Consider the following 22,493-nt stretch of genomic DNA (forward strand, 5'->3'; position numbering starts at 1 on the left):
ACTACAAAGCCACTATAAACAAAACAGCCTGGTACTGGCACACACATAGGCATATAGACCAGTGGAATAGAGCAGAGAACCCAGAAATGGACCCTAGACAATATGCTCAATTAATATTTGACAAAGGTGGCAAAAGCATACAGTGGTGTCAAACAGCCTCTTCAATAAATGGTGTTGGGAAAATTGGACAGCTACATGCAAAAACATGAAACTAGACTATCGACTTACACCATACACAAGAATAAACTCACAATGGATAAGAGACTTAAATGTGACTCATGAATCCATAAAAATCCTAGAAGAAAATGTAGGCAACAAAATTTCAGACATCATACACAGCAGAATTTTCACTGATACATCACCTAAGGCAACAGAAACAAAGGAGAAAATGAACACGAGACTACATCAAACTCAAAAGCTTCTGCACAGCAAAAGAAGCAACCACCAAAATGGTAAGACAACCCACCCTATGGGAGACCATAATTGCCAATGATACATCAGATAAGGGGTTAATTTCCAATAAATATAGAGTGCTCATACAGATTAACAAAAGACAAAGAACCAATTAAAAAATGGGCAGAGGAACTAAATAGACACCTCTCCAAACAGGACATACAAATGGCCAAGAGACATGTGAAGCAATGCTCAACATCACTAATCATCAGAGAGATGCAAATTAAAACACCTCACACCTGTCAGAATGGCCGCTATCAACAAATCATCAAACAACAAGTGTTGGGGAGGGTGTGGAGAAAAGGGGACTCTAGTACACTGCTGGTGGAAATGCAGACTGACTATGGAAAACAATATGGTGTTACCTCAAAAAATTAAAAATTGAACTTCCATTTGACCCAGTGATCCCGCTTCTAGGAATATACCCTAAGAAGCCTGAAACACTAATCAGAAAGAATATATGTACCCCAATGTTTGTAGCAGCACTATTTACAATAGCTATGATCTGGAAACAGCGCAATTGTCCATCAGTAGACGAATGGATAAAAAAGCAGTGATACATATACACAATGGAGTACTATGCAGCTGTAAGAAAGAAACATCTCTTATCTTTTGAGAAGATATGAAGCGACCTGAAGAGTATTATCCTAAGCAAAACAAGCCAACCAGAGAAAGACAAATACCACATGATCTCACTTACTTGTGGAATATAAAGAACATAACAGTCTGAGGAATGGGGTAGGCCCAGAGACGTGGAAGTGGGGTACAGACTGACAATCCCCAGAAGAGGCGTTGGGGGGAGAGATAAACCACAGAACTTATATGCATGTGTGCATGAACAATGGACATGGACAACAAAGCTGGTGACAGTGCAGGGAGGGAGGGGGAGGGGGAATCCGTGGGAAAAAAGGAGAAACATCCGTAACAAAAATTATTTAATTAATTTAAAAAAATAAAGATATAGACCAACACAAAGAAAACAATGCATTATGGGGGAGCAGACTACATAGTTGTTGAATTTATTTCGCATTTTACCACTCAACCTATGTGGAAACTAGATAAAGAAAAAAAATTAAAAAAAATAGAAATCTTGCCTCTTCTGAATATTTGTAAAAAAATAAACCTTGTGACTTAAACAAATGTACTATTTTTTCAAACATTTTCATTGAAGCCCTGGCCAGTTTTGCTCAGTAGTTAGAGCGTCAGCCCGCGGTCCAGAGAGACCCGGGTTTGGTTCCCGCTAAGGGCACGTACCTGGGTTGCAGTTTGTCCTCGGCCCTGGTTGGGTTGTGTGGGTGGCAGCCACTCGATGTGTCCCTTTCACGTTGATGTTTCTCTCTCTTCCTCTCTCTCCCTCCTACTCTATCTGAACAAAAAATGGAAAAATATCCTTGGATGAGTATTAAAAATATATATATAAGCATTTTCATTGAAGTATAATATACATACATAGGTCATATATATGTATGTATATTATATATGTATATATCATATACAATGTATTGCTACTTAAATTACATGCAGGTATGTATACATATATGTATGTATATCATATACAACATAGTTTCATGAACTAAGCACACTTATGTGACCAGCACCCTGATGAAGATACAGAACATTCCATGACCACAGAAGCCTTCATCACGATTTCATCACCACACCATTCCCTAGCAGAACCTTCATTCTGACGTGGAACAAGATCACTTTGGTCTATTTTTGTATTTTACATAACTAGGATATTACCATATGCTTTCTTATTTGACTTTTTTTGGCTCAACACCATGTTTGGGAATTGTACCCATAGTGTAGTGTTCATTTTCACTGCTCTATCCAGGCTTGTTTTGTGGCCATTCTACTTTGACGGGCATTTGGGTAGTTTCACATATGTGTTATGACTGATGGTGCTGTTACAAACAAACTTGAATGTGCCTTTCGTGGACCAGATAGATGCATAGATTTATGTTGCATGCATACCTAGAAATAGGATCTCTGGGCCACAGTGCAATCAGTTTTCCAAGTGCTTTTATCAATTTTATTCATATTAGTAGTATATAAAAAATTTACTTGTTAATCCGTTTTGGGTTTTTTTTTTTTTTATTTAATTGTAGCCATTATGGTTGGTGAGAAGTCATATCATTTCATTTTGCACTTCTCCAATGATTAATATAGTTTAGCTTCTTAAATACTATATGAAACACAATGCACTGTGGAAAACCTAATCTCTATTTCAGGCTATTAGTGAACAATTGAATACATTGACGAACCAGGTGTTACCCTCCTAACTTTTTTTTTTTTTTTTTTGTGGGACATTAACTCAAGGTTTTGAAAATGACTCTTTAAAATGTTGAAATAATCGCTTCTCGGCCTTTTGGCTGAGATCAAGTGTAGTATCTGTCCTTATCAGTTTAAAATGTTGAAATATATCAAAACTATATCAACAATGATAAAAATAAAGAGCAAAGTATGAATTCTTGAAGACAGATGAAAACTGCACATTAAGTAAATATGTCTGTAATAAGAAAGATGAACACAATTAAAGGTATATTAAGAGAAAGGAATAAGAAATTCAATATCTTCTTGCTATTAAAGAACAGTCCTTTACATAACGATCACATATTTTTATTCCCCCATCCACCAGAAAGCCCTCATTACAGACAACAATCCTCTTAAATAACTGTTCCAAGTTTCCAGAAAATGTAATTGCTCCAGTGAAACAAATCAGTAGAGTATAATGTTTTCATTACCAATAAGGAGGATGTCATACTATACTCAGAAATGATTTGTCCATTTAATTTACAGGCTTTACTACAATAAGCCTGGGATATACTGCAAGGTCACTGGATATACTGCAAGGCCACTTTCTAATATCTCACCTACAATATTAGTTTGTATAGTTTTAATAACTCTTCTCACAGTGTGATTTCATTACTACTTCTTCTTTAGAGCACGTAGTTCAGAAAAGTATGACTTCTCCTGATGACATTAATAATAAATAATAGTGCTATAAATGTTTGTTGCAGGCAAGCTAAGACTTGCAAATATAAGATAAAGCAAGAGAAAGAAAAATGATTTAATCTTGAAAGATGATTATAACACAATTTCAAACATCAAATATTTTAAGTTTTGCTTGTGTATTAAGTTTATATAAATGGAATCATGTAGCATATATTCTTCTTGTTTTTCTTCCTCAAAATAATGGTTTTGATATATTTATTTACTTTAGTAGTTTGTTCACTTTTATTGTGTAAAATTATATTATATGAATAAGACACAATTAGCTGATCGATTAGCTCATATTTGAAGCACACCTTTGCTAGTTTTACTTGTGTGACTTCAGGAAAGTTAGTTTGTTTTCCATCCAGGTAACATGTAAACCTTCACCTATATGAAATTCCTATGTGACTTCAGTAGGGGTGGAGGTGATATACTGCAGGATAAACTCAGCAGCACACCTTGTGCACCCCATTCTATTGCCAGAGGCTTATGCCACCTCCCCGGCAACAAATGGGGATCATGATAAGAATGAAGCCTACATGTAGAGCCCATGGCCTTCTAGACTCATTCTTCATGTCATTGTAGGGACTTTTGCACTATTCTTTATTCTCATGGATTATACAACTGCCTCCTCCTCCCTTACGTTCTCTATCAGTAGGCAGAAGAGCTGGTAAGATTTGATCAATAAGATCCCATCTCAATATGGTTCTTGATGTCAAGACTGGATAATTGTTGAGGAATTCCCAAAGTTAGTTATTTAATAAGCCAGATGAGCAAGTCAAAGACCATAACTGACCTACAGACATGCTTTTCATAGACAGAGTAGAAGAATTGAGATATTTACCAATAATGATGGATTTCTGGCCTCTGTGAACATAACTGAGCTCAGGCAACGCTGGTTTACATTGTCTCTCGGTAACCCTCCTCCAGATCTGGGCCGTGACTGCTCCTTTTAACTCATACTGTTCCCCCACTCTGATCCTTAAACCTCCCTTATCCAGGAGCTTTTCGAGGTTAAAAGAATATTTTGTTCATGAGAGAATTTAAAAGAGGGGGTGTTGTATAATTCATTGTAATACTGACTCTTTAATAATAACTTAATATGTACTATATAGAAAATTTTAGAAAATTTTATGATTTTTGATTTTATGTTATTTAAGCCTATTTCCTTTCTTAGAATGCATTCTTTTTAAAAAATAAAATAAGAATTCATTAAATGAGTAATGATGTACTTTGGATTGACTTCTCTTTGACTACCTCTGAAAAGAAATGTTGGTTTATAAAAAATGTAACTTGATACATTATCCTATTATTAATACACATTTGCCACCTGTCAGCCAAATAGAGTCAATATTGCTTATTAATAAAGTTGAGCGAATGAATGGATAAGTGTATAAATAAATAAACTTCTACACTTTATCACTTTGGGATGGCTACATTGTATGAAAGGAGTTTCCCTGAAAATGTGCCAACATTTTGTCAACTTTCCGATCACATCTTATTATCCTAACTGCAATTAGAAATCTTGTGAAATTAAGAACCATTAAATTCAATGAGTTTTCAGCATCAAAAATTTGCCCAGAGGCACCCAACCAATGGGTCTGCCTAAAATTGGGTTTTCAGACTTCTCCCTCCTCTCCTCCTATTCACGTTAAAGGGAACATCTTTGCCACGAAGCTAATTAATTACACCTGCCAACAAGCAGATGGTTCTGTAGGCTTTGAAGCAGGAAACTAGCTAGGTGCATATCAGCTAGCTGGAGCTTACTTTAGTTGCAATTTAGATGATATTCCTTAAAGCTCCAGACAAAATAAAATATTAAATGATTACAAAGAAAACAACATTTTAAAATATTTTTATTTCAAAATGTATTTTAAGGTATAGGTTTATCACTCATTTTTTTCTGATCATAAAACTTTCTCTTATTTTTTATTTTGTTTAATATGTTCTTATTGATTTTTTTTAAAGAGAGAGGAAGAGAGAAATAGAAACATCAACTGGAGAGATACATCTCTCTCCTGTACCCCACCCCCGACACTGGGGAACAAGCCAGTTCCCCAGGCATGTGCCCCGACAGGGAATCAAACCAGTGACCACTCGGTGCATGGGTCTACACTCAACCACTAAGCCACACCAGCTGGGCACAAAATTTTTTTTTAAATAATGTTTTTAGCATCTAGTTTAGAACAAGACATGCCAGCTCTTGCCATCCAATTGTTCTGAGCTCTGACGTAAAATGAGAATACAGGACCAGGGCCACTTAGAAAAATTTTTAGAACAGTTTTCAAAATATTAAAGCTCTTTAGTAACTATTGTTTTTGTGTCGATGTTCAGCTGTAAGGAAAGATGTACATGTAGCAATGGTGAACTTGGCACTGAGGGCCCTAGTGGTACTCCTGCTAATGTGCCTTCTTGTATTGCTCAATGTTATGCTAATTTGGTTTATTTCTCCCTCCCTGCCCTCCTCCCCTTCTCCCTCGCTCCCTCCCCCTTTCTCTCTTCCCCTTCTCCCCGACTCCTCCTTCCTCTTAATATGTATTATCACTGGAGCTTAATTTTGTATGTAAATTCTTTTCAATATGACGTAGGTATATAAACATATGTCCTACAAAAGCACGTTAGACATAGAATATAAATGCATACAAAACAATCTATGCAATATTCTCTTTAGTAAGTTCATATTAAATTTCCTAGTTTAATTTTTTTGAATTTACAAGTAAATGTTTAATTTCCTAAAAATTTCTAAAATTATCTTCCTTAATTCTCTCTTATAAGTGAGAAAATTTTAGATAAGAACTTTATACTTTAAAATATAATAAAGTGTGATCCTTTTGTTAGAAGTGGAATAAAAATTCTTCTACATATTATATTATATTATATACTTACCTGTTTTCTAAGTACATCTATTAAGTTAATATTAATAAAATTAATGAAGTATCTTCACCTCCCATATAAAATCACCTCCCTCATTTACCATTATTTTAAATAAATTTATCTGACAGACATGTCTAAAGGCGAACACATTTGATAATATCAAACAAAGATAGGAGGATAACTTTAAAGATCTATGTTCCAAGAAGATATTTCAGTCCTCTAATAACACTGAATGCTGTGCAATTCAGTTCAGTAATTTTACCTGCAGAGAAGACACTTGGATAAAGCTATATTTAACCATGTGTTTTGATTTTGAATTCCTGTTCCTTCTATCATGAGCTTTACCTCATTTGACTTTAAAATGATTAGAAAATTAAGCTTCATATTAGAATAAACTTTCATTAATGTTATTTCACTAATTTGAATGCTTTGCTCTTTTGCTCTCTTTGTATTAATTGCTCAACAATTAATAGGAAAAAAAAACTACTATAAGAAGAATGCAGATTGGCTTAGAAGAACCAAATGCCATGCACATTTATAATACCCATTTTCATGTTTTTAAAAATAGAGTTGTAGCCTGGCTGGTGTGGTTCACTGGTTGAGTATCGACCCATGTACCAAGAGGTTGCCGGTTTGATTCCCGGTCAGGGGACATGTCCAGGTTGGGGGCCCGATCCCCAGTGGGGGCATGCAGGAGGCGACCAATCGATGTTCTTTCTCATCAATGTTTCTGTCTCTCCCTCTCCCTTCCTCTCTCTCTAAAACCAATAGTGAAAAAAAATTTTTTAAATAAAAATAGAGTTGTAAAACACATAGAGGCAGATTCTACTTAGGCTATGATTTGGGATAAGGTAATTAAAAGTTAGTTTACCCTACTCATTGAAATGAGCTTCCAAGGACTAAGCACAGAGTTCCCACAATATTTGAATACAATAAAATTGATCTTTTTTTTCTTTTTGTAATTTAGTCTTTTACTTAATTGAAGGACGTTTTGTAAGTTGGCTGAATGTTTGAAGTTTTATTGTGTTTCCTTTTCCTCTGTGTCGACTTTCGACAGAGGCAAAAGGAATATACCTCCAATGATGAGGTTGGGATCCAGTCCAGATATCTAACAGAGCCAAGAATTTTGTGTCAGTGCACAGCTTTTCATGTAGAAAAGATATCTTAAAAGCATAATTTTACCTTTCAAGTCAATAAAATATTTTCAAAAAGTACTTCAGGGAAATTATGTGAGTTCTTAATTATACTTAGAAACAGATGACATAAGGTAGAGTTGTGCCTCAGCCCTGCTTAAAATGTTGTTACCCTTTAAATTTCTCAGCCTTTCTACTATGAAAGCAGTATCGGAATTAAAAATAATTTAAAAGCAGGATTCCAATTCAGCAGTTAGAGTGAACTCTCACCAGTCACTGACCTCTCTAAACTTGTCTTTTAGGTAAAATAAGACTAGCAATGCTTACTTCCTAGGACTTCAGTAAGGATTAAGAGAAATATGCATTATGAAGATGTTCAAATAATGGCAGCATGGCCAAGAGGTGTTAGTATGAGCTGCTCCACACTGGCTTGGGTGCCTACGCAGGCCTTTGACTCCTAGCTTGATCCCTGTGTGTGTGTGTCAGGCATGTGGCACCCGGTTAATCATTCTGTGTCTCTTTTGTTATGTTTTGGGGGTACAGGGATTCCACCCAAAGGCAACTCTGAATTTAAGGATCTTCAGCAATTTTATGGGCAGCCAGAAACCATAGTATACTCACAAAGGGCACCTGGAACTCATATATGTAAGTTGAAAACATTTTTTTTTAATGAGCAAATGTAAACCCACTTATTCTCTCTTAACTTAATCACCCCGCCCCAGGTTCAGCTCTCAACAGTGTATTTATGAAAAGGGACAGAAGAAATCTACTTACCAGAGGACTTTTCTTATCTTTCCCTTACTGAGAATAATAACAGCGCATGAACTGAACATTTCCTGTATGGCAGACACTGTGGTGAGCATTAACATACATCAAACCCATTTTCTCTGCACCACTGCCCTGGGGGAGAGCTATTAATAGTATCTGTATCCGTTTGGTAGATAAAGAAACTGGACTTGGGGAAGATAACTAATGTGACTCCCACCAGTAATATATGCTGGAGTCTTGGTTACCTAGTTTGACCCCATAGCCTGTGAAATTATTTACATGCCAATAGTTTCCCTTTCTTGAATGTTGGCATCTTGAGTTGACAGAACTCTCTGACTTTGGGAGGCATTTTGGCTCTGGGGGTCACTTCTTCATGTGTAGCCTCAAAGAGCAGCCAAATAGCCCAACTAATTTTTAAATCATAGCTATTAACCCTGGAAAAGTGGAATCATTCTAAGATGGAAGTGTATTTTCATTTCGAAGACATGATAACACAGGTTACAGAGCTGTATACTGCGGCATAGTGGAGTGTGTTCTATTCGACATCAAATTGCACAATATAAAAGTAAGTTTTAAGATGGGCAAAATGTGAGTGGTACTGCTAAGAGCCATAGACTATAACGATTCATTAAAAGTAATGTAATTAGTTAGTGTAGATATTTTAAATGATCATCTTCCTTCAAATATTTTAAATACATAGCTTTAATTTTAAAATGTCTGAGCACATATAGAATATCAACATATTTTGTCTTCAAAAGTAACAACCGTTTTCCCCCCTATATAAACCAATGGTATTTTTATAGGGATTCTTGTTCCACATCTAATTATTATTACCCCTTTTGTTGATTTTGTTAAAAAGACAAAAACAAATGTAAACACAGGTGTGGAGCAACCCCCCTTCCTGCTCAGCCTGAGCTACGCAGATGTGTCGAACAGTGCCCTGTGGTTCCTAGTCAACCCATCCTACTGCGGCAAAAACGCTGCACCTCTGAAAAGGATGAGGAGAGCTCAGCTCTGTGTCCCTGTCCTCGGAATCTCATCTGACTTCTCTGAAGCACAGTGGGAGTGAGAGGAGTGAATGTCCAGGACACGCCGTGACCGGCAGAGCTTGCACCGACCTCACCTGGCAGGGGAAACCTAACAGCTCTGAATGCTGTCACCGAATGTAGTTACAGACACGCCAGGACTGGCTCTGAGGGTTTGACACCCAGGGTTACTCAGTGTGGGAGAAATAGTAAGATACAGGATTTATGATCTCGTCCTCGGGAACATTTTTATTGTATGCGATACGATAACCCGATGTTTTACTAACCAACTTGAGAAATACATTTGATATTATTTTAGTTCAATATATCTAGCTCTAAAATAGATGAGCTATGCACCAACTTAACTTATGGGAATTTCATATGACTCTTAGAAATTTCATTTGGTCTTCTTTCCTCCCCAAAGACCCATAATTCAACCCATGTGCATATATTTTTTTAAATACTTTGGATGAAGGAGTTTTTTAAACTACATTAATGATCTATTTTGAAATAACTACTATTTTTTGAGCACCTAGACTGTACTAGCTGTTTTATATATATAATTGTAATTCTCGCTGTAACCCAACAAAGTAAATATTATTCACCTTTTATAGATGATTTTATAGATAGCTCTTGTTTTATATGTGATAAACAACCTTTTATAATCATAGTAATGTAAATACTATATATGGCTTTTTAACTTTTAATCAAAGGGATATAGTGTCTTGTACAGTTAAAGGATAAAAATGTCAAGGTTAATAATATATTCTGTTCAATAGATAATGTCTAAAACTGATAAAACAATAAATAATCATATTCAAGACATAGATATATTTTGATAACCAAAGAGTTTACTGAGCTAGAATGTAGGCAAAAGAGGAGGTTGCTGATTTTAACCATGAGAATATATTATTATTACTATATTTTTAATAAATAGAGAAAAAACAAGCTGAAATAATTCAGTAATGGCCATGTATAATAGAGAGGATCTCTGAGGCCAGGGTGATACGCTATCAAGTATCAAGTGTCTTAGGTTGCAATACTATGTTGCTTTGAAACCTCTGAAGCACTGAATCTTGACAAGTAAAAATAAAAAAATCCAATAGGGATCAGTTTTATGGCACATTGCATGCTTACGTCATAGTTTGTTACAGAAAATATTCAATATTCATTCAAATTCATATGTTGCCTTTCTTCAGACGAATTCTGTGTGCTTCCCTATGTTATCCCATTTATCTTTGCATTCATTGAATGTTTTTAATAGCATCAATATTTTAAGAAACATGTTTGGGACATTTTCCTTTTGACTCTGTATCACTGTCCCTGTCCTAAAACTGTGATAGCCCAAGCATGTACACGTTAATTGACTTAGCTCTTCAAGAAAGGGCTGTATACTAGGTCTCCTGAATTCCTTCAAGAAAACTTGCAACTTGACTCTCCTAATTTTAAACATCTGACATATTTAATAATACTAATGTTAAAACTACTCTCAAAATTAATTTACTGGTGAATTAGGAAAAAAGATGGCGGGTAGGTAACCGCGGTATCCGTCCTCCCACAACCACATCAAAGTTACAACTAAACTACAGAACAACCATCATTCAGAACCGCCCGACATCAAGCTGAATGAAGTCCTACAACTACGGAATTAAAGCAGCAGCCACATTCAGACTGGTAGGAGGGCGGAGGGGCTGGGCCCACACCCACGTGTGGCGGATAAAAATCAGGAGGACACCTCGGCTGGGAGGGTCCTCCCTGAGGACTGAGGGGTCCCCGTCCCACACCAGGTGCCCCGCTCAGGGTTCCAGTGCCAGGAAGAGAGTCCCCATCACTTCTGGCTGGAAAAACCAGCGGGAACTGAGGCTCAGGGAGGATGAAGCGGCTGGAGCCCCAGGCAGCTCCTTAAAGGGCCCGCGCCCGGACTTATCGGACTCTCTCCCTCTAAGCTTGGAGGGGAGGCAGCTCGAGGGGCACCAGAGACACACAGGGAAGAACTGAGCTGTTTGGACTGGAGCGAGAGCTGGAGAGGGGGCTTTCTCAGGGCAAACATGCTGTCAGAGGCCTTTGCTCCTTTGGTGAGCCTTTCCCTGGGGAGGCAGACAGGAGCCATGTCTGGGACTCCAGCAACCTGGCTCACACTGGTAGCCCTGCCCTGCTGACTCCCTGAGGCCCCGCCCCACCCAACTTTCAGGCCACCCAAGCTGTTGCCACTTGCTTAACCATAGGATTGGCCTGTCTCAGATCCTGCTTCAGGTTTTCCTAACTCCTTTCAAACAAGCAGCATCTGGTCTCAGCAAGCCCCATACTTCTTGCTAAGTAATACACTGAAACAAACACAGGGAGGCAGCCAAAATGAGGAGACAAAGAAATAGGTCCCAAATGAAAGAACGGAAAAACCTCCAGGAAAGGAACTAAGAGAAATGGAGATAAGCAACCTAACAGACGCTGAGTTCAAAACACTGCTTATAAGGATGCTCAATGGACTTAGTGAGAACCTCAGCCAACTTAGTGAGGGTCTCAAGAGCATAAAATCGGACCAGTCAGAAATGAAGGATGCACAGTCAGAAATGAAGGAGGCACTAACTGAAATAAAGAATAATTTACACAGATTCAATGGTAGAGTACGTAAGCCAAGAAGCAAACCATCGATTTGGAATATAAGGAAGCAAAAAACAACCAATCAGAACAGCAAAAAGAAAAAGGAATCCAAAAAAATAAGGATAGTGTAAGGAGCCTCGGGGACAACTTCAGGCGTGCCAACATTCGCATCTTGGGGGTGCCAGAAGGAGAAGAGAGAGAACAAGAAATCGAAAACCTGTTTGAAACAATAATGGCAGAAAACTTTCCTAACTTGGTGAAGGAAACAGACATACAAGTCCAGGAAGTACAGAGTCCCAAACAAGATGAACCCCAAGAGGCCCACACCAAGACACATCATCATCAAAAGGCAAAAGGTTCAAGACAAAGAGAGAATCTTAAAAGCAGCAAGAGAAAAGCAGTTAGTTACCTACAAGGGAGTTCCCATAAGACTGTCAGCTGATTTCTCAAAAGAAACTTTGCAGGCCAGAAGGGAGTGGCAAGAAATATTCAGAGTGATGAAAACTAAGAACCTACAACCAAGATTACTCTATCCTGCAAAGCTGTCATTTAGAATCAATGGCCATATAAAGAGTTTCCCAGATAAGGAAAAGCTAAAGGAATTCATCACCACCAAACCATTATTATATGAAATGTTGAAGGGTCTTTTTGAAGAAAAAGATAAAAAATATGAACAAACAAAATGGCAATGAGTATATATCTATCGACTATTGAATCTACGAACAAAATGAACAAGCAGAACAGAAACATTCTCATAGATACAGAGAACATTTTGTTGGTTGCCAGATGAGAGGGGGTCTGGGGGAATGGGTGAAAAAGGTGAAGGGATTAAGAAGTACAAATTGGTTGCTAGACTGACAAACCACAAAGGGAAGGGGGGTTGGGGGGGGGGAAATAAACCAAAGAACTTATATGCATAAGCAATGGGCACAGACAACAGTGTGGGAAAAGGCAGTAGGGGGACGGGAGTGGGGAGGAGGGGGTCAATGGGGGAAAAATGAGGAACATCTGTAATACATTCAACAACAAAGATTAAAAAATAAAAATATTTTTTAAAAATTAATTAACTGGTAAGCATGAAGGACAAGTCTTAATTATTCTCTTTTAATCAGAGTATTAGACAAAAAATCATAATAAATGAACATTTGTGAGGGTATTACATATTAATGAAAATATCAGAATCTTCCAAATTTCAAACAATGTAAATTTCTGGCAAAGAAAAGTGACTTTTACAGAGTTATTGTGCCAAACAAAATAATAGCAGTTTCCATGAATTAGCTTTAACATATGTTAAAAAATATAAAGTGTTATTATTAAAATATTTTTACACCATATATATTTTTTATAAAAAAAACTATTATAGAAAGAAAAGTATTTGAATTTCCTCAGGTGTTGTGTTTTCTTATTTAGAAAATAAATTTCAGCAGTTTGCTTTGTCTCAAAAGAGTGAGGTAAGAAGCAATCTATCTAATTTCTAGAGATTTTCAGAAGTGTTAAGAAATGATAACAAAAGAAGAAAAATTTTACTTCAGAAATTTCAACATTTCAAATATTCAATTTTAAGAAGACTTCACTAGTGTAAAAAATTACATCAAAAATTTTTAATTAATTGCAAATAGCGCACAATTAAATTGCTGTATTTTTGATTGCTGTATTTTATCTTTGCATTTATAATGATGATAAAAATGTAAAAATTCTATTTAACTCAATAAAATACTTAGTGAATACATAAGTATACCTTAATATGTATTATTTATGAAGAAACATTGATAAACTTTTCTAAATGAAAAAAAAAGTTGAATGTGATATTGGAAAAAAAGTCACATACTTGAACAAGTTTTAAATAAAGTGGTTCAATTACACTAATCAACCATCTTCAAGAACCTATAAAACACACAGAACAACTAATCTCTGAACAAATAATCAGTAAGTTAATTCACAGAAAAAAAATTCTTGTGATCAGTACTTAATTTTTACTTCCTCTTTAGAAACATTGTCAGTAGTCAGCAAGCAACAGAGTTGGAAATGCTATGCTCTCAGAGCTACTATTTTTTTCTTTTTCTTTTTTTCAGGTATAATTGACATGTATCAGCATATTACTTTTAGGTGTACAACATAATGTTTCAATATTAGCATACAATGCAAAATTATCACTACAGTGAATCCAGTTACTATCTCTTCATAGACAAAGTTAATTTTTTTTTTTCTGATGAGAACTTTTAAGACTTACTCTCTTATCAGCTTTCACATATGCAGCACAGTATCATTGACTACAGTGCCCGTGCTGTACAGTCCACCCCCATGAGTTATTTATTTCAGAAGTGGGAGTTTACCATGGGAATTTTGGTAGGGATAGCAATGAATCTATAGTTTACTTTGGGTAATGTGAACATTTTAAGAATAATAATGCTTTAATGTTATTTACAATAAACCCTAAAGACCCCACCGAAAAAAATGTTCAAACTAAGAAACACATTCAGTCAAGGTGCAGTGTACAAAATCAATATACTAAAATTGGTTGCATTTCTAAACACTAAAAACAAACTATCAAAAAACGAAATTAAGAAAATGATCCTATTTACAATGGAATAAAATAGAATAAAATACCCAGGAGGGAATTTAACCAAGGAGATGACAAACCTGCACATTGAAATCTCTGAGACATTGATGAAAGAAACTGAAGGAGGTATACATGGAAAGATATTCTGTGTTCATGGGCCAGAGGTACAATTTTCTAGACGAGATGCAAAATTCCAGGCTTGAGCATAAGTGCCCATTAAAATTCTCAAGGGACCTTTCAAGGCAAGTGGAAGGTGTTTGACTCAATGTGCTGGCTTGATTTCAACTCACTAATTGTAAACAGCCTGCCTGGATAACTGTAGATTGTTTAATGCGAGAGTGTGGTTTCCTTGTTTGATGTTGGTGCCTGGATCTTCCTTTGAAAAGTGCATCTCACAGAGTTACAGGGGGATTTCTTTAGCTGATCATTTCTTCTAAACAAAAATGAAGGCCTAAGCCTGCTTAGTGTGTATCTCAAAGGCTTCAAATAATTAGAGTCCTGGAATGGAATCGATACTTAAATTTGAATACACCTATACATTCAGACAGGACCACAGGGGAAACATGAAGAACCTTTCTAATGTGGAGGTTCAACAGCGCAGTGCACCTACTTGTCAAAGGAGGTGGGGTGATCTTGGCAGAGGTGGCAGTTCTACTGCCTTTGGTGGATCTGTCTTAGGTATAGTTGTGATACATGTGACTATTACTCTACTCAAATACAAGTAGCAAATATATACATATATATTTCAATCATGCAAAAATAGCTTTTCTTTTACAGGACAAACATTGGACAGGTATCAAATTTACTCCTTACCTCTGATGCTACGGCAGAGATTGCTATTGTCACCCCACTTTCTTTCCTTCCCTTTCCTCCACAGTAATAGAGATTTGCTGGCCATCTGTTCACCAAACCACAGACTAGAGTTCCCAGTGTTCCTTGCAGCGCAGTCTGGCCACATGACAAAGTCCGGACCCATGTGGTGACTTGGGCAGAACATGTGTGCCACTTTTGGATCTTGCCTTTAAAGTAGAGTTGTGAGCACTTCTATTCCCTTCTTCAACAGCACATAATTAGAACCCCCCCTTTTTTTAATGGAGAGAAATATCTTATTATTTTTTATTAACTTAATTGAATTTATTGGAGGAACATTGGTTAATAAAACTCTATGGGTTTCAGGTGTGCAATTCTATAATACACCATCTTGTAATTTGTTTGTAATTTGTTTTCACCACCTCAAGCCAAGTCACTTCCCATCACCGTTTATCCCTGCCTTACCCTCTTCGAGCTCCCCCCATCCCTTTAACTCTGATAATCACCATACTGTACTCTATGAGTTTTGTTTGTTTTTTTCTTTGCATAATCATAAGAGCAGTATCTAAGGGACGGTAGTACCGTGAGATAGTACCTGAGTCCTAACAGTGTGGAAACAACATATAAACTTTAGACTCTTATAGAATCAATGTATTTAGGCTGCTGTAGGAGTTTTTAAAAAGTCTAGCTTGTCTAAGTCACTATTGTTAACGTGGTTCACTATATTTCATTGAGTGTATATCTTAACTATGAAGATCATTACACAACATCTCTCTCTCTCTCTTCCCATCTCTTCCATTAAATAATGTTTTACAACAGATAGTTTCTTTACAAAATTCTTTACATTACTATCAAATGAAAACTGAGCTCTTGATAAATATATTCTATTTTAAGGATATGTCAGGTACTCTGTTAAGTATTGTATGTACATGTACTCATTTAATTCACGCAACTTTTTAATTAACAAGATGCTATTATTACCTCCATTTCGTGGATGAAGAAATGGAGGGATCAAGTGGGCCAAGGCCACACCCTCTTACACAGCAGATCTGAGACACAGCCTCCAGCAGCCTGTCCATCGCAGGCCTGGATCCACATGCCAACAGCGGGGAGTCAGGTGTGCATGTGACCAGTTGGAGATCACATGCCTCATCTCTAAGTCAAAGTTGCTTCACAGTTCCAGCCACTTTATCGGAAATGTAGAATGAAGGTGAACAATTCTCAGATTCTTTTTTTTTTTTTTTTTTTTTTTGATTTATTAATTTTAGAGAGAGAGGAAGAGAGGAGGAAAGAGAGATAGAAACATCGATGAGAGAGAACATCGATTGGCTGCCTCCTGCATGCCCCCCACTGGGGATCAGGCCCACAACCTGGGCATGTGCCCTGACCGGGAATCCAACTGGAGACCTCTTGGTGTGTGGGTCGACGCTCAACCACTGAGTCACACCAGCAGGGCATCAGATTCTTTTTTTAAAAAACAAACAAACAAGCAAAACCTGAAAAATTCTATGCCTAATTATTGGGGGGGATATTTTAGATGGTTAGCAGATACTGTAAAGAGTAAAACATCTTTGGCTTCTGAGTGGAGATGTTGTAATGCATTTTGATATGATAAACACAGTCTTTACCATCTAATGGCAGAGTTAGATACATAAGAAGAACTAAAATCAGGTACCCTGAGAAGAGCCATCTCTTGCCTGACAGTCTTCATACGCCAAGAGATGTCTCCACTGAGTTTTGAATCACTAGTATTTGCTACTCAGATAAATATGGGTGTTGGGGTAGAAGGGTATTCCAATAAAAGAAAATACTAATTAACAATGGTCTCTAAATGATAAAAAGCTTATCTAATTATTTTTAAATACTGTGAATTAGGCAAGAAATAAAGACAGTCTTTCATATAATAAAATCATAATCTATGTGACTTATGAAAAAATGAGAATTCTGGCGTTAGTTCTTAGAATAATTATACTAAGGCTAATATATATATATATTTACACTAGCTTGACGCTCTCAGTGTTTATGAAAAGAAACATTGAATGCGTTTTTAAAAATGCATTCCACAGGCCCACAGTGAACCCACATTCTGTGAGGAGCGAGGTGTTCGGCTCTCTTACAGGTGAGTGGGAAGCAGGCCCACGAAGAAGAGGACGAAGGGGAGGACACAGTTCTCATTTCTCCTTAAATACTTTCCACGCGTGTTTATAAAATGTCTGCTCTAAAATGTCAAGTTTTACATTTCTAAAATTACTACGTAAAATTCATTTTCCTGTTTTCTATCAAGTTTTAAAGTAAACATGAGGAATCAAAACAAAATAAAACCGAAGTATTAGCCCAAATTATTTATCCCTTTGCCCTTCTAAGTCCTTTTCATGGTCTCTCTATAGAAAACATGTACTTCCCGGCGACTTGGCTTCCACGTGGCCATATGCATTGCTTTATCTAAAAAATGGGCAAAAGTCACAGTGTGCCCTTTCCAAGTCCAGGCCTTAAGAGGCACCATGAGGCCTCCACTTTCCCCGTTGGGCTGAGCACTAGTCATGGTGAGAGCTGCCACTGCTGTTAGCTGTGATCCCTTTACCTGAACCCGGAACCCGAAGCAAACCTGCCCCAGTGCATCTCAGCCAGACCCGAAGCTCGAAGTCCAGCCTCCCAACCAAGCCCTGCTTCAATTACCAGACCAGATCCTTAGCTAACCAGGGATTCAGAAGAATAAATCACCGTGTTTAAGCCACTGACTTTTAGTAGGTTGGTTTTTAATGCATCATTTGGGGGGCAGTAGATAATGAAAAGAACAGCTATGTGAAGATCGTCATGCAGAAAATGGCAGAAAGGACATAACCAGAAATTTCAGTTGGTGATGGATTTAGGTTTGAGAGCTGTACCATACTAGACTCATGGAAAACCTAACAAAATATTTGTATGTAACCAAGCTGCAATCAATATAAGGTATAGGGACATCTTGAAAGTTAAGTTTCCAAATAAAAAATTAAAATCAGACACTCATTTTTTGAGTGTCTAAAGCTGAAAATAAAAGCTATATGACTCTGCGTTAGGTTATGTTTCTTTTAAAACTTCTAAAAATAAATACTTGCCCCCTAAACACAATATGAAGTAATTCCCAGCAGAATTAACCCCAAATGAAGAATCTCTAGAATCTAAATCTCATCAAACATAAAACATGTTCCTTTTCCTATTGTAATGAATTTAATGACAAATAAGTTCATACTTTTTCAGAGTGTAGTAAGTCCAAATAGTTACATAGCTTAAGAATATCCATGACCAAAGATAGCCAGGGTTTCTATGTTACATATGTGATTTCTGTCCTCTGATAACTTTATTATTTTGTAATAACTGATTAATACTCTATTTACCCGTTTCCTTCATTTAAATTTTGTGGGCTCAAATGGCCAAGTCATAGTTAGTTACTCAGTGTTGATATTCATAAGAAGTAGAAAGGGGAGATGGAATAAATGATATGTCCAGTTGGAAATACAATCCGCAACAACGTGGACAACATGAACGAGAGTTGTCATGACAAAGACACTTTTGTGCAGAATGGGATGTGAGCTCAGCTGACTCTCCAGGCTCATGCTCGGGGGCCCCCACCCACTCTGTGTGCTTTACCCCCGACGGCCGGCACGGTCATGCTGCTCTCTGGCTGCCAATAATAATGACAACTATCGCTGAAAAACAGTTCAACGTTAGGGTTGCTTTCACCTCCCCCTTCAAAGTTTAAGCTACCCTGATTCTCACTCCCTTTCAGCTAATTGAGAAAAAATGCATCTGGTGAACTAAGTCCCCAAAAAAGACAAGACTACTTCATGAGATATCTGGTCCAAGAACACTTATTACTTAGCAAAGGTACCTGCACAAACTGCAGGACTGAATTAAATTATGCTGCTGAGTATCCCTGGCAGGATGGAAGGCCAGGGAAGGAAATAATTCAGGTAAGAAAAGTTTTGTATCATGCCTCAAATTGCACCATTTTGACAGTTGTTTATATGTTTATACATGATCTGCCCTGGGATGAAATGAACTCCCTTTCAATTAAATTCAACCCATAATACTCATTTATTTTCCTTGAAAAGATGAAATGCTTCTTTAAATAACTGCTCAAAGTTCATATATTCATAAGTTTTTCCCAAGTAGAATACAGAAGTTCTTTAAATGTATTATACCAGAAAGACCTGCCTTTAAAATGTTTCTTTATTTTTAAAATGTATCTCTATTGTTGAAAATATTACATATGTTTATATAGAAAAGAAAGAAACATTTGACAATAATTATTTCATGAGTAAAATTAAATAAGACCTAAGAGTAGAAAAGAGGGAGAATGAAGTACCCATTACTCCAAACTATGACTATATGTTATTTTTTCCTACTTCCAGTTTTCTATAATGGTTCATTATTTGCAAGACATGTATTTGACTTGGCCTCTGTTAATATCTCTATATTCTATATCGGCATATTGTAAAATCTCTGTATATTACCTACCATGTAGTAATGCTCTTTTAAGGCTTATTATGATTGCATTATAAATAAAGTGAATAAATCAAAAGAGAAGACCAGAACTGTTATAGCCTGACAGAGAAGATAATATATTTTTTCACAAGGGAGGAAAAGGACAGGCTATATTCTCATATCGCAAATCACTGCATGTTTTCTTTAGTAGACAAACCAAGTATGCTTTACATGGTTAAGTTTACTGAATAGTTTGAATAAAATTATAAAAAATGTAGATTTATCATCATCATAATGATACTAAGTAGTTAACAGTAATGCACATACTTATATTTATTTCCAAAGCTTTTATGAGACTACACAATTGAGAGCACATACTTATGAGCCCTTATTATTTCCTTAATGGAGCAACTCTGTACAGGCTCAAGGAAAAGAGCCAGAGATGACATTGTATAAATAGCAAAATGAATCCAATCTTTTTTTTGGTCTCTCCAGTCTTCTATAACTTAGCAACAACAAATTAAATACTAAATCCCGATTCTCTGTAACGCTATTATGAAATTTCCTATTTAACAGAATGGTTTCTAGTCCCCAGCTTATGATCTAATTATTCTGAGCATTTCAGAATTCAGGCAACTTTATTAAATACCTGTAATGGGTTGTGTGCTTTGAAGATACCTCTCTATTAATGAGAGTCATTCCCTGACCTCCAAGAATTTGTAATCGGATGGGAAAAGACGATTTTTTTTCTTTTTTCTTTTTATCCTCACCCAAGGACATTTTTCCATTTTTTGTTCAGGTAGAGTGGGATGGAGAGAGGGGAACAGAGAGAGAGAGAGAAACATCGATGTGAAAGGAACACATCGAGTGGCTGCCACCCGCACAACCGACCGGGGCCGGGGACAAACTGCAACCAAGGTACGCGCCCTTAGCGGGAACCGAACCCGGGTCTCTCAGGACCGCAGGCCAACGCTCTAACCGCTGAGCCAAACCGGCCAGGGCGAAAAGACGATTTTTTAAAAAAATTATCTACACAAACCTGAATGCTTAGTCTAGATAGAAATGTAAAATATTTGTCATATATTTATATCCAAGCATCAAAATTTATTCAATGCATATGAAGTAATCCTGTTAATTTAGGAGCTTTGACTTAGAGAAAGATCCCTAACATCATTCTTAGATCAAAACTCCCAAATCAGACGAATGTTATGAATATTAACTACATATAAGTTTCCTAAAATCAACTTATTCCATAAAATCAACTTATTGTAAGCTTCTGGGATTTCATAGAGAACGAAGAAAATGAATGAAAACATATTCAATATAAACCAACTCTGACCTTTAATATTTCAATATAGTTCAAATATATTTTGTAATGTGCTAGTTTGAGATAAGGAGAATTGCACAAAAAAATATTATGATCTAGAATCATAAAAGGCAACCCTGGCCAGTTTGACTCAGTGGTTAGAGCATCGGCCTGAGGGCCAGAGAGACCCGGGTTTGGTTCCAGCTAAGGGCATGTACCTCGGTTGCAGTTTGTCCCCGGCCCTGGTTGGGGTTGTCTGGGTGGTAACCAGTCGATGTGTCTCTCTCACATTGATGTTTCTCTCTCTCTCTTTTACCCTCTCTCCCTCCTGCTCTATCTGAAGATAAATGCAAAAAATATCCTTGAGTGAGGATTTAAAAAAATAATAAAATACATAATATTCCCTCATTCCTTTATGCCTTTTATCCACTCGATGAACACCATCCACTGTCTTGCTGGCACCGCTCCATGGAGTGGAGCTATAATTACAAGCAAACACATACATCAGCTCTGCCTTCATGGAATGAATCTTTAAAATGGTAGATTTTCCAAATGTTTAACAATGAGTTGTGAAAAAAACAAACAAAAGAACCACCTATTGTCTTTTTTTTTCATAGCTGTTATCAACCTCTCATGGCACTTCCTTTGTTACTGATGGTCTGGCTCCCTTGCTGACATAGCGGCTCCACGTGGGCATGCTTCTCCGTCTGCTTTGTCCCATCGTGCCTCCCGGGCATTTAGAACAGTGTCTACCACTGAGCAAATACTTGTTAAAGGAATAGATGAGCCTGACTTTGCTTAATACCAATACTGTGGAGAATGAGAACTAGAAACTGAAATTTAGCAAAGAGGCATTACTGTGAGACCAGGTCACCACATGCCACACCTAGTCACCTCTTCAGAACATTACCGTCAACACCAGTGTACAGACCTCAGATCCCTTCTAACCCTTCGCTTTCTGTCTATGAGTGTGTCAGTAAGTCCTCCTGCAGCAATTTTCTAGCACAACAGTTTGCTCCAAGACGTCTTTGCTGAGCTGCGTATGTGTATGACAGGACAAAGGGATGACAAAGATAGTAGACAAATTACCATGCGACAGAGTTAAAAGGGGTCAGTCATAAGGAAAATGCAAAACCAAGCACAACACTGCACGTTGACCGGAAGTAGCGCTGGCGGCCGAGCAGGGGGACCCTGGTGCTCCAGAAGGGGGGAGCAAAGCCACAGCTCTGCTCAACAACCAGGCTCTACTGGCCGGTTTCCAGTGGTGAACTTGACAATAGCTGTGTCTGTCATCACCGGTCAGGGTCCCTTATGGACAGCCTGAAGCCTAGAGGTTTTTAAGACATTACTGTGTAAATTTTGGTTTTGATCAATAAGTGGGTAATTTTGTAAAAGATAAGACAACTGATTTTTTTTCTTTAAACAGAGACAATCTTTACTTAAACCATATTAGAAGAACAGGAAAAAGGTATTATCTTGTTCAAAATAAACTAGGAGAAAACCTGGCT

At 37.1% G+C, this 22,493-nt stretch overlaps 1 protein-coding gene and 1 pseudogene across 4 annotated transcripts in view; one reads left to right on the top strand and one right to left on the bottom strand.

The window, feature by feature from the left end:
- The window catches only part of ERBB4 (erb-b2 receptor tyrosine kinase 4), a 1,035,274-nt gene that overhangs the window by 350,072 nt on the left and 662,709 nt on the right, over positions 1-22,493 (bottom strand). The window lies entirely within an intron of this gene.
- Positions 2,806-2,926, top strand: LOC118625958 (annotated as a pseudogene).

This window comes from Molossus molossus, unplaced genomic scaffold (genome assembly GCF_014108415.1).
Source record: "Molossus molossus isolate mMolMol1 unplaced genomic scaffold, mMolMol1.p scaffold_m16_p_11, whole genome shotgun sequence".
NCBI lineage: Eukaryota > Metazoa > Chordata > Mammalia > Chiroptera > Molossidae > Molossus > Molossus molossus.